Source organism: Crocuta crocuta, unplaced genomic scaffold (assembly GCF_008692635.1).
Source record: "Crocuta crocuta isolate KB4526 unplaced genomic scaffold, BGI_CrCroc_1.0 scaffold1016, whole genome shotgun sequence".
Taxonomy (NCBI): Eukaryota; Metazoa; Chordata; class Mammalia; order Carnivora; family Hyaenidae; genus Crocuta; species Crocuta crocuta.
In genome coordinates, this window is record NW_027533328.1 from 570,153 (window position 1) to 580,233 (window position 10,081).

The window sequence follows — 10,081 nt, forward strand, 5'->3', positions numbered from 1 at the left end:
CAGTGCCTTCATGAGAAGATAGTCTTCTCAGTCTTCAAGGAGAAAAATATAGTAGTGGAACAGTTATACGCTGTATTATAATCTATACTAATAGTCTTTTATTTGTATTTATCTTATCATTTTAAGGATTTTATGACAACTTAATCTTGTTTTGCCTCTTGATAATGAGCCAACCAAATAAAGAATTAAAACTAACTGCTTAGGTTAGTACATTAAACCCAGACTGTCTGGCAAATGCATATGAATCATTCATGGTTTCTTAATCTGGACACAGTGGACATTTGGACTGGATTTTTTTTTATTGTAAGAGATTACTCTTGTTCATTGTAAAATATCTAGCAGCATCCTTGGCCTCTTACCCATTAGATGGCAAGTAAAATTGACAACCAAACTGACAACCAAAAATGTTTGCAGATATTGTCAAATGTCCCCATGTTTCCTTGAAAGGACAAAACTGCCTATGAATGAGAACTACTGACTATAATCAATACATTCAGTCAAAGTTGTTTTTTTTTTCTTGTGGTCAAGCCCTGTCAGAATACATATCCAGATATATTCTCCATGAATGTGCTAACATAAACTGATCATGTCTTGCAATTTCATTGATGGTCTATATCTCCTCTAGCTTTATTGGTTTCCTGAAGCATGCTAGAAGGTGACCCTAATTATACATCTTTGAGATAATGAAAGTGGAGCTTGAGCTATGACTTTCTCTTCCTATGTAACCTCCAGAGGTAAGGCCAGTCAGAATCATTAATCAGAGCAAAGACTGTCTTATTATCTATGGTAGGTAGGAAAGTTTTGGTTAGCAAGGGAAGCACAAGCATATTCACTTGTTTATGTTTAACTTATCCAATGAATTTTTAATATTAGTTTCATAGTATATATATAATATTAGTAATACATATATTACTTATGGTAAAACACTTATATAAAACTATCATCTTAACCATTTTTAAGTGTATGGTTCAGTAATGGTAAATATATTAAAAGTGTTGCATAACTATTATCACCATCTATCTCCATAATTGTTTTCATTTTGTAAAACTGAAATTCTATACCCATTAAACATAACTCCATTGCTTCCTCACTCCAGACCCTGGCAACCACCATTCTACTTCTTGTCTATATCTTTGGACCACTCTGAAATACTTCATTTAGATAAAATCATACAGTATTTATCTTTTTGTGACTGGCTTATTTCTTTTTTTTTTTTTTTAATGTTTTGATTTATTTCTGAGAGAGAGAGAGAGAGACAGTGTGAGCAGGGGAGGGTCAGAGAGAGAGGGAGACATAGAATCTGAAGCAGGCTCCAGACTCTGAGCTGGCAGTCAGCAGAGAGCCCGACACAGGGCTCGAACCCACGAACTGTGAGATCATGACCTGAGTCAAAGTCAGACGCTTAACCGACTGAGCCACACAGGCACCCCTTGACCCCTTGACTGGCTTATTTCACTAAGTGTGTACTGAAGGTTTATCTGTGTAGTACCATGTGCCAGAATTCCTTCCTTTTTGAGACTGAATAATATTCATTGTGCATATACACCACATTTTGCTCTTCCATTCAACAGTAAGCATTGGGTTGGTGCAATGAGAATAGGATTACAAATATATCCTTGAGACACTGCTTTCAATGATTTTGGTTATATGCCCAGAAGTGGAGTTGTTTAATTGTATATTAATTCTATTATTACTTTTTGAGAAATCACCATGTTGTTTTCCACAGTAGATGGAAACAATTCTCACCAATATACAAATGTTTCAACTTCTCAACCTCACTAACACTTGTTATTTTTATGTTTTAAACATGTTTTAAAAAATCTTTTAAGTTTATTATTTATTTTGAGAGAGAGGTTTTGAGTGGGGGAAGGACGTAGAGAGAGGGAGAGAAAGAAACCCAAAATGCAAAGCCCATTATGTGGCTTGAACACCTGACCTGTGAGATCATGACCTGAGCTGAAATCAAGAGTTGGGCACTTAACCGACTGAACCACCCAGGTGCCCATTTTCCATTTGTTTTATAATAGCCATCCTAATAGTTGTGAAATAGTACCTAATTGTATTTTTTACTTGTATTTCCTTAAGGCCTAGTGATTTTGAACATCTTTGTACATGCCTATTTATCATTTATATTTCTTTCTTTGTAGAAACATCTATTAAAGTCCTTTGTTCATTTTTTGATTGAATTGTTTGGTGTTTTTGTTTTCTGTTGTTGTTGTTGAGTTTGGGGAGTCTTCTATATACTTTGAATATTAATCCTTTATCAGATATATGATTTGTAAACTATTCTGCTACTCTGTGGACCACTTTCTTATTCTGTTGATAGAATCTTTTGATGCATAATTTTGAAAGAATCATGAAGTCCAATTGTCTAGTTTTTGTTGTTGTTGCCTGTGCCTTGGTGTTATATTCAGAAATTTTTGCCAGATCTAATATGAAAGTTTTGCTCTTTGTTTCCTTCTAAGAATTTTAAAGTTTTAAGTCTTTCATTCAGGTCTTTGATCCATTTTTTTCTAATTTTTGTTTGTGGTGCTAGGTAATAGTTTAACTTCATTCTTTTGCATGTGGCCATCCACTTTTTCCAGCACCATTTATTGAAAAGGCTGTCCTTTCCTCTTTAAATGGTCTTGACATCTTTGTCAAAAATTATTTGACCATATATGTGAGGGTTTATTTCTGGGCTCTCTATTCTATTCCACTGGTTGATATTTCTCACTTCATGCCAGTATCACACTGTTTTGATTGCTGTAGCTTTATAGTAAGTTTTAAAATGAGACATTTGTTCTTTTTCAAAATCGTTTTGGCTCTTCAGGGTCACTGGAGATATCATATAAATGTTAGGGTAGGTTTTTCTATTTTTGCAAGAAATATTGTCAGGAATTTGATAGAGATGCCATTGAGTCCATAGATAATTTTGGATAGTGTGGACATATTAATACTCTTAAGTCTCCCAACACAAAAACATGGGATTTGTATCCATGTATATCTTTTAATTTCTTTCAGCAATATTTTTATTTTTCACTGTACAAGTCTTTCTCCTCCTTGGATAAATTAAGTCTTAAGTATTTTATTCCTTTTGGTGCTATTGTAAATGGAATTATTAAACTTCTTTTTCAAAATGTTTATTGTTAGTGTATAAAAATGCAAATGATTTTGGGGTTTCAGCTTATAATCCTGTAATTCTGCTGAGTTCATTTATTAGTTCTAACATGTTTTTGTGTGGAATCAAGGGATTTCTACACTTAAAATCAATTATCTGTGAACAAAAATAATTTTATAACTTCTTTTCTAATTTGGGTGATTTTACTTCTTTTTTTTATTACCTGATTTCTCTGGCCAAGATTTCTAGTACTATGTTGAATACAGTGGGGAAACAGGGCATCCTTGTCTTGTTTCTGATCTTAGAAGAAAAGCTTGCAGTCCTTTGCCCCTGAGTATGAAGTCCATGATGGATTTTTTCTATATGGTTTTTATTATCTTAAGGTAGTTTTCTCTTATTCTAAGTTTTTTAAGAATATTAATCGAAAAAGGGTGTTTAGGGGTGCCTGGGCAGCTCAGTCAGTTAAGCATCCAACTCTTGATTTCAGCTCACATCATGATTTCAAAATTCATGAGGTTGAGCCACTCGTAGGCTCTGTTCTGGGTATGGAAACTGCTTACGATTCTCTCCTCTCTCTGTTCCTCCCCTCCTATTCTCAAATTTAAAAAAAAAAGCGTTATTAATTTTATCAGATGCTTTTGCTGCATCAATTGAGAAGATCATGTAGTTTTTTTCTTCATTTTGTTAACATGGTACATTACATTGATAAATTTTTGTATATTGAAACATCCCTGCCTTTCAACAATAAATCCCAATTGTTCATGGTATATAATCTTTGAATAGGCTGATGAATTCAGTGTGTTAGTGTTTTCCTGAAGATTCTTTTTCACCTATTGTTTATAAGAGATAATGGTATGTAGTTTTTTCCTTGTAATGTCTTTGGCTTTGGTATCAGGGTAATGCTGGCCTCATAAAATGAATTCATAAGTGTTTCCTCTTCTTCAGGGTTTTTTTTTTTTTTTTTTCTTGAGGGTAGGAAAGTATGAGAAGAATTGGTGTTAGTTCTTTAAATGTTTGGTAGATTTCACCAGTGAAATAATCATGTCCTTTGGTGGAATATTTTTAATCACTGAATCTATGTTACAGATTATTCAGATTTTATACTTTTGTGATTTAGGTTTTGTGTTTTTAGAAACTTGTCCATTTTATTTAAATTATCCAATTTGTTGTCATACAATTGCTATTAGTACATTTTTCTAATAATTTTATTTAAATTTCTATAGAATCAGTAGTAATGTTTTCACTTTCATTTTTAATTTTGGTGATTTGGATCTTCTCTTTTTCTTTTTTTTTTAATATATTTTTATTTATTTCTAGGAGAAGGAGAGACAGCGTGAGCAGGGGAGGGTCAGAGAGAGAGGGAGTCGCAGACTGAAACAGGCTCCAGGCTCTGAGCTGGCAGTCAGCACAGAGCCTGACGCGGGCCTCGAACCACGAACCGCGAGATCATGACCTAAGCAAAAGTCGGACGCTTAACCGACTAAGCCACCCAAGCGCCCCTCATCTTCTCTTTTTCTTAGTCTATCAGCTAAATGTTTATTGATTCATTTTTTTTTAAAGAACCAACTTTGATTTTATTTTCTCTGTTGTATTCCTATTCTCTATTTCTTTTATCTCTGCTCTTATCTCTTATTTCGTCTCTTCTGCTAGCGTTGGGCTTAATTTGTTCCTTTTCTAGTCCCTTTAGTGGTAAAGTCAGCTTATCAATTTGAAATATTTCTTGCCTTCAATATAAGTCTATAAAACTACAAATTTCCCTCTTAGCATTGTTTTCATTGTGTTTTATAAGTTTTGCTATTTTTTAAGTTTTCATTTATTTTTAAGTGATTCTAATTTTTCTTGTCATTCCTTCTTTAATGTATCGTGTAAGAGGATGTTATTTAATTTTCACAATTTTTTGAATTTTCTGTTTTTACATCTGTTACTAATTTCTAATTTCATCCCATTATGGTTAGAGAAGGTGTTTTGTATAATATATTTTTAAAATCTTATTTGTAAATTTATAGGCTGACATATGATATATCCTGGAAAATGCCCGGTGTACTTTGAGAATAACGTGTATGCTGTTGTAGTTGGATAGAATATTCTGATATGTTTGTTATATCAAATTGATTTATTGTGTCTAAGTTTTCTATTTCCTTATATATCTTCTGTCAGGATATTGTATCCATTACTGACAGGAGGGTATTGAAGCATCCAACTATTATTGTAAAAATGTTCTGCCCTTCAGTTCTGTCAGTTTTCGCTTCATATATTTTGAAGGCTTTTTTTAGAACAAATATTTATAATTACTATATATTCCTGATTTGAACTTGTATTAATATATAATATTCATATTAGTCTCTGGTAGTCTATTTTATTTGAAGTCTAATTTGTCTAATATTAGTATAACTACCCCTGCTGTGTTTTAATTACCATTTACATGGAATATCTTCCTCTTTTACTTTCAATCTATTTATATCTTGGAATCTAAGATGGGCCACTTGTAGACAGCATATACTTGGATCACATTTTCTTAGCCATTCTGCCAATCTCTCTCTTTTGATGATAGAATATAATCCATTTATAGTTAAAATACTTATGGATACAGAGGGAGTTACTTCTGCAATATAATATTTGTTTTCTATATACCTTAAAAATTTTTATCCCTCATTTCTTGCATTACCATTTTCTTTTGTGTTTAGCTAATGTTTAAGTTCCTTTCTCATTTCCTTCTGTATATAGTCTGTAGTTATTCTCTTTGTGGTTACCATGGGATACGTTTAACATCCTAAAGTTATAACACTTTAATTTGAATTTCTATCAGCTTACCTTTAATAACATATAAAATTTTACATTTTTGGGATGGCTGGGTGGCTCAGTCGATTAAATGTCCGACTTTGGCTGAGGTCATGATCTCACGGTTCATGAGTTCGAGCTCTGCATCAGGTTCTCTGCTGTCAGCACAGAGCCCACTTCAGATCCACTTTTTCCCTCTCTCTCTGTCCCTTCCCTGCTCTCTCTCTCTCTGTCTCTCTGTCTCTCTTAAAAATATATAACATAACCAGTAAAAAATGTAAGCAAATATATCCTCTTAAAAGTTTTACACCTTTAACAACTCTGTCCCCAGTCATTTTGGTTGCTGATGTCACAAAATTACATCTTTATACATTATATTCCTCAAAATATAACAAAATATAAACTAATAATTCTTTTAAATGCATCAGTCTCTTAAATTATGTAGAGGGCAAAATATGGTATCATTGACTAGCTTTTAGACTATTATCTTTAAATCACATGATGTGATGACCTCTCACATCATGCAGAAAACAAAATTGGAGTGACAAACTGTTGTTACAATATTACTGGCTTTTATCATTGTTCATGCATTTACTTTCATTGAGATTTTTAGTTCTGCGTATTACTTCAAGTTACTGCTAGAGTTCTTTCATTTCATGCTGCAGTACTCCCTTGAGCATTATCTTCAGGGCAAGTCTAGTCATAGAAACTCCCTAAATTCTTGTTTATCTGGAGATATCTTAATTTCTCCCTCACTTTGGAAGGACAATTTTGCTGGATATAGAATTTATGGTTGAAAGCTTTTTTTGATGTGTGTGTTTATGTTTCCCTTTAGTACTTTGAACATATCAACCCACTGCCTCTGGCTTTTAAAGTTTTGTTTGAGAAATCTAAGTAATCTTCTTGAGGAATATTTGCATGTGACAAGTTGTTGCTCTTTTGCTGCCTTCAAAATTCTGTATTTCTCTCCTTAGATTTTAAAAGTTTGATCACAGTATGTCTCACTGTGTGTGAATTCATTTTACTAGGAGTTTGTTCAATTTCTTGAATGTTTATCATCACTTATTTGATCAAATTTGGAAAGTTTTGACCCATTATTTCTTGTACTATTGTCCCTGCCTCCTTCTCAAGTACAGGCCATACTCGGCTTTTCTTTGTATGCCTAGTGGTGTGTTGTTGTTGTTAAAAATTGAACATTTGTAACATGGTAGCTGGAAGTCAGACTCTCCCTCTTACCCAAGGTTTGCTATTTTTATATCTGTGAATATTTTGAAACTGTTTCAGTAAGTTTCACATTTCTATTATTGATCAGTCTTGTGATGAAATATGTATATTTGTTTCTGGAATAATATGACTCTGTGATGCTGCTGTTATTAACATTATTATTATTATTATACATTATGTTCAAATTCATCATGATGTAGTTTTTTATTTATCCAAGTTCTTTTAGTTCATATCTGCATTTACCAGGGATTAGTGGTTTTACAAGTTCAACAAGTTCACAACACGTTTTCATGTAAATTCATCTGAGGTTCCTGTATTCTTTAAGTAATGTGAATTTAGAATCCATTCCTAAACATGACATATATAAAAGGCTCTAACTTCTCAGTATTTCTCTACTGCTTTAGAATTCTGAATGGTCAGCGGGATTCCAGAATAAAACAGAGTTCTGAATTTTTATTTTGATGATGTGCCATTTTTATAGCCACTCTCCTTATGTGATAACACAGACCCAGAATTTATAGCAAAATATAAAAAGAAGTACTTGTTTCTTATCTCTGTACAGATGTTAACATCCATACTAACAGTTGTTCAGATCTTTATCTAGTTCTGATTTACCTGCGATTTTTCTGGATTTAAGCCCTACTCAAAAATCTTGACTATGATACCATGATGTCTGTTTTTCTGTTTGATTTCTTAATGTTTTCCTTCTTGGATTGAGCTAAGGCTTTTCTGAAATTATTATATATTCATTGCTATATATTTTTAGTGATTAGATGAAGTGTGAGAGTCTCACACAAATTTGAATATGCCATATCAAATAGAAGTCAACATCATCAGGGACTCAATTGTTTTTTGAAACTTTATTTACTTTGAGAGAAGGGAAGAGGGAGGGAGAGAGAGCGCGCGCGCACGCCCAAGTGGGGGAGGGGCAGAGAGAAAGAGAGAAAATCCCAAGCAGGTTCCACGCTGTCAGCACAGATTAATGTAGGGCTCAAATTTACAAACTGTGAGATCATGACCTTAGCTAAAATCAAGAGTTGGACACTTAAACAACTGAACCATCCAGGTACCCTAAGTCCTGAATTATAATATGTATTATATTAAAAATTTTCTGAGATACCAAAAGTAAAGAATTCGAGTCACATCCCAGAGATAAATTGATGTAAATTTGAACAATTCAGGTATTGGTCTCCCAATTCTAGTACTTTGATAAGTTTGCCATATTTGGAGTTTTTTACTCAAAAGGTACAAAAATTAATGTGGATTAACAGATAGCAGTCTGTAATTGCAAAGCATTCTTTAAAGACACATTTTTTTTTGCTATTCAATAAATGTTAATGGAGCACCTTCCATGTACCAAATAGTTTCAATTACTGAGGATATGTTGATAAATGATACAGAAATACTTATTACTTTCATTGAATTTATATTCTAATTTGGGACTCAAATATTTTTATATATACAGTTACTAAATAAATGATATAGTTACAGGTTATATAAATAAGTTTTAAAAAGTTAATTGGGGAAACAATTGAAGATGTAAAAGTAAATAATAAGTAGAATGATGAATGAAACCTTCTTGAGGTGTAAATTTGGAGAGAATCTGAACAATGTGTGTGTGTGGGGGGGGGGAGAGTAGTTGATTTGAAACCAGTGAGAAGATATTTCAAGTAGCGAGAAACAAAAATTTATATTTGTTGCTCTGGCATGGGAATAAATTTGACATGTTAGAAGAAGATGGAGGATACTAGTATGAATAAATGGAATAAAAGAGGAAGATTTTAGAATAGGAGGTTGAAGATAGAGTCAAGAGCCATTGTGAGTCAGATTGGGGAATTAATATTTCACATAGGGGCGCCTGGGTGGCTTAGTTGGTTAAGCGTCCGACTTTCGGTTAGGTCATGATCTCGCGGTTTGTGGGTTCGAGCCACGCGTCGGACTCTGTGCTGACTGCCAGCTCAGAGCCTGGAGCCTATTTCGGAGTCTGTGTCTCCCTCTCTCTCTGACCCTCCCCTGCTCACGCTGTCTCTCTCTCTCTCCTAGAAATAAATAAAAATATTTTTTAAAAAAATATTGCACATAGATTTACAGTTGCTTATCAGCTGACTTTGAGATAAGGAACTTATTCTAGTTTATCTGGATGTTTCCAATATAATCATAAATGTCCTTGTAAATAAGAAAGAGTAAATCAGAAGCATCAGTGTCAGAGTGATACAAAATGAGAAAGACTCAATTGGCTATTGCTGCCTTTGAAGATGGAAGGAGGCTACGAGCCAAGGAACATGGACAGCCAAGAGAAACTGGAAAATGGAATATGAAGCCTCTCCTAGATCCTCCAGGAAGGAGGACACAGCCTTCCAGACAACTTGATTTTAGCTCAAGGAGATTAATTCTTGACTTCTAATATTTAGGACTCTAAGATAATAAATTTATATTGTTTAAGGCACTATTTTGGGGTTCTTTGTTACAGCAGTAATAGGAAATTAACACAGGTGATATCATCTAGGGTCTTAAAGTAGGTTTTGTTCTAACTTTGTATAAACCCACTAGAACACATTAAGTAGAAAAATAATGTATTATACTTTACTAATTTACAGTAATTTACAGTATTCCTGCTGATGCATGGAGAATAGACTACATGGAATTATAGCATAAACAAGGGGACCACTTGGGAGCATATTGTAATATTTATATAAAAGGAGATGGGAGCTTGGACAGGATTATAACTATGAACATGGTGATATAGAGTTATGTTCAAGTTATATTTTAAATGTAGGGCTAACTGTATTATTGATATGAGCCATGTTCCATAGGTTGTTGGTTCTAACATTCACAGGTTTGAGATAAGAAAGAATATACAGAAAATTAACAATATAAAAAAATGGCTTGAAGTAAGAGAATATCTAGTAAAGTATATGTACTGGAAACCAAGTGAAAAAATATTTAAGATAAGTAGGACAGATCAATCATGTCAAAACT